The sequence below is a fragment of the Mercurialis annua genome, linkage group LG6, assembly GCF_937616625.2.
Source record: "Mercurialis annua linkage group LG6, ddMerAnnu1.2, whole genome shotgun sequence".
Classification (NCBI taxonomy): Eukaryota; Viridiplantae; Streptophyta; class Magnoliopsida; order Malpighiales; family Euphorbiaceae; genus Mercurialis; species Mercurialis annua.
Window position 1 is genome coordinate 30,565,670 of NC_065575.1, and position 4,144 is coordinate 30,569,813.

The 4,144-nt window shown below is 32.8% G+C and overlaps 1 long non-coding RNA gene across 1 annotated transcript; it reads left to right on the forward strand.

Annotated features, from left to right (window-relative positions):
- The first annotated feature begins 1,309 nt into the window (after positions 1 to 1,309).
- Positions 1,310 to 3,777, forward strand: LOC126686288 (uncharacterized). Its single transcript, XR_007643878.2, has 3 exons — positions 1,310 to 1,525; positions 3,047 to 3,121; positions 3,611 to 3,777. It is a non-coding gene; the product is annotated as an uncharacterized LOC126686288 (long non-coding RNA).
- The last annotated feature ends 367 nt before the right edge of the window (positions 3,778 to 4,144 follow it).

The window sequence follows — 4,144 nt, forward strand, 5'->3', positions numbered from 1 at the left end:
TTAAATTGATTAATGGCTTGACTTTAATTAGAGATTTTAAATTTACAAATGTATATTTGACATTCAATGTCTATTACACATCTAAGTTGATGATTTTATTGCTCTACTGTTTGTTTTGCAAATTATTGATTGGATTGTTAATATTAAATAGTACCACTATGATTAGGAATAATTTGGATCTCAATACATATACTTTTATTTTTTGTTTTGTTTGTTTGTCTAATAGATGGAAAACATTCTTGTATTTGTACATTATAATGGAGAGTGAAAACAGAATATGCATACACCAATTTCAACATTATCAGAATTATTTTGTCAAAAGAATGTGCATACATCAGTTTACTGTAAAAACTAAATAATTGTCACGACTTAAAACGGAGGGCCGGGACCGGCGCTAGGGAATGGGACTGATTGCTCCAGAATCCGTAGAAAGCCTAAAAACGAGTATAAATTTTTTGCAAATCAAATGTATATTCATATGTAAAACGTTTTTAGAGAACTTCTTTAAATAATACAATTGTAGATATCAACATATCAAAATCACTTTCTGAAAACCGATGCAAAACGATCTTAGAAATCAGGGTCTTACAAAGCGATATCTAATATCCAACATTGTCCTATTTCAAACCATACATTTTCATAAATGTAACCAATTCCATTAATAGGCAATTGGTAAAAATATCAAACAGAAGAAAAACACAGCTTTATAAAACCATGTCTATATATTTCATAAAATCAGAGTTAACAAAAACGCACTGTTTGATATAAACATCTTCTACGGTCTGTGTAATACCCCGTATTTTCAAACTTGATTTGTTAGTTCGATTATCCGTTACAAATTAGTTATTTTCTTGAATTCTTTGTTCTTTTGTATTTCAGCATGTTCTTGTTATGTTTCCGACTTGATTCTGAATTGTTATACGTTAGAAGTAACACTTGTGATACCTTGATAGTGTCTTTTTGAGTGTCTCATATGTATCCCATGAGCCCTTATGTGTTCGATGTTCATTAAATTTATTTTTGGGTATTTATCGAAACAGTATTCGCATGTTTTCCAAAACTGCGTTGTTTTAGTAAAACGTTGATATCTCCCAATTGCAATGTCGGATTGGGCCCCTGTTTGGATATGTTGTTCTTGAGAGGATTTACTAAAATCATGTCAATTGGGTCATTGTTTGGAGGCTTCTAACTCTAAAAATAACTATTAAATCGTTAGACTTTAACAAAGCCCAAGTAAAGCCCGTAGGAGTCTATAAGTAGACACCTAATTCATGTGAGCAGCCCCCTTTTCCTTCCTACAAACCCTAAAACGAATTATTTTATATAAAATACATATTTCCTTCGTTCTAACAAGTCCGGATGCGATTCATTACGCTAAGTATGTGATTTTACATCCTTGTTACAAGATCTACGCTATTTCATCAATTTTGTTCTTCGTTTGAGACTTGTGGAACCTTTTGATTTCGGTCCAGCCCTTCATACCTTCTATTTATATCTCAATTAACATGTTGTTCTTCATTATTAGGTAATGGTTTCTCATCCTTATGATTCATGATTTTTTTTTGGTTATTTTGCCTAGGATTGCATATCTAGGGTTTTATATGGATTGAATCATTGTTAATATTATGTCATGCTTATGATAGTGAGTTGTATGTATACTATGATTATTTGTTCATGTATAATCTGATATTACATGTTTTGGAAAGCGTTTGGCATGATTAATCAATGTTAAGGTTTTTCTAGTAAATTTTATATTCTAATCGATTTAGTGTTTTAAATTTATGAAAATGAGATGCTATGTTTAGGTTACTGATATGGATGATATATTTGATGGATTTAATGTTTATGATCTGATCTATATGGTTGTATCACACCTTTGGCATGTTCTCGCATGTTTTAGCCGAAATTGCGTTAAACGATGAATTTATGGTTTTCAAGTATTGTAATCAATTAAATATTTTAAATTGATGAACCTACTGCTCTAAGATGATTTAAATGATGTTTATATGATTTAGGATCAGTGGCTATATGATTTGGTTGTCGGATTCATGATTTGGCTTGTTTAGCATGTTTAGGCAATTTCTTGCGAAATTGCGTTATCGATTGTTTAAGGGATGTTGGCATGAGTTTAGATCTGAGTTGGTTTGGTATTTTTAAATTATGTATGATATACTACTGATGTAAATGAGTTTGAGAGTTTGAATCATAAATGTTTTGCTACATGTTGGCTTAGTTTGCAAACTAGCTAGTTTTACGCTAAAATGCTTTGATTTCGAATTCGATGCTTTGTAATGACTTAAGATCTGAATTACTTTCATATTATTGATTATGGAATGTATATGAACTGATCTAAAGTGTTTAGTTTGGCGATTCATGTTTGATCTCGTTTTTTGGCTAAGTGCCATGAATGCTTAATTGGCTTGATTTTGTGAAAAATATGTTAATTGATTCCAAATGTTTTGCTATGGCATGTGTTATATAAAATATGATTATTAAGCATGCTAGGGATGTTTTATATTGGTTTTTGGCTTATTTGGTTGTGTTTATACTTTGTGGACTTTTATCGAACACTTTATAATCATGATGCTATACTTGGATTTTAATGTTTAATTTGAGTTCCCTTGTTTTCTAAATTGAGACTTTGGTATATTTAAATGATTCCGGACTTTAAACGAATTGTTTTATTTTGGTTGGATGTTTGGTTTGGGTTAGACTTGGGTCGCCCAATTTGTGAGTATAGGCTTGGCAGTTGTGCTAACTCGGCTAGCTCACCACTTTGGTTTAAACATAGTTTTATGATTTTAACTAAGTTATTGAAATGATTTCCGGATTATGTTTTCAAAGTGGGAACTCAATTTGACTTAAATATCGTATGACTTCGGTATGTTTAGTATGTATGATTACTCTACTTTGGTTTATGCTTTGGCTATGGATTAAGTAGGCGTGTTTGCTTTGTCTTGGCTCGTTGATGTTTGTGCTAGTCATATGTGTTGTCTAGTACTCTTTAAAATTAGGACATGTTTTAATCCTGATTTATATTGTTTAGACTCGTCGACTGTTCGTGCTTCGGAGACGAATCAGGATTAGTTGCTTGCCAGGTTATCACGTGGATTAGCAAGCAGTGAGTTTGTACTTACTATTTACCGCTTTATTAAGTAAATAGTTATTTTAATATCTATATATATTGTATACGTACAATTGCGAACTGTTTTTCCATTATGGCTCTTAGTTGGAACATGCTACCTAATGGGCATCATTAGGACTGCGTGCGCACCGGTATTGATCTAGATAAGGTATGTGATATGTGGTGGTAACTCGGTGTGAGCATAGCTCTCGGGACTAGTAGAGTAACTCGGTGTAGCTCAGCTCTCGGGACTCTGGTTATGGATTAAGAATGGTCGGTGGTAACTCGGTGTAGCTCAGCTTTCGGGACCAGGCCCATCGGATTATGGTTATATTTAGTACTGTGGATTAGGGTTCCAACTATTATACGTAATGTAGTTATTAAATGTTTTAAATGGTTTTAAAAGGTTTTCCACTTGATAAATGTAAATAGTGGTATGAACTCATCTCAGTATATCTGACCCCGTTGTTTTTCCAATTTTTCCAGGGTTATAATATGAGCGAGTCAGCTGCTCTCCGATTCTTTATTTCCTCGGAGGTTTTACTTTATTCAGTAATGTATATTAAATTGATTTTATTCTTAGACCGCAGTAGTAATTAGAAGTCTTATATGTCTAATACTTGTTATAAACTTATTCAATGATTATCGTTGTATTGGCCTTCTTTAATTAACTTGGGTTAATATGTACTTTTGTCATGTTTAAGACTCAGAGTTGACTAAGCACTTTTAAGAAATGTTGAATATTATAAACTGCTAGAATTAGGCTGAAGTCTCGGTTGTCCCCGAGCATTGGTTTTCTTGCAGGTTTATCTAATTGTTGTTCATCCACAAGGCTAGCTACAGGTTTTGGTACAACCATACCCATACCCTAGCGCCGGTCGCGATTCATGAAAATGAGTCGTGACAGTCTGACATCTATTGACTACTTGAGCGCTGCGAATTGAAGCATACTTCAATACATACTTCAAATGTTACAGACTTCCGAAATATGAATGGAAATCCATCTCTTTAAAATACTAT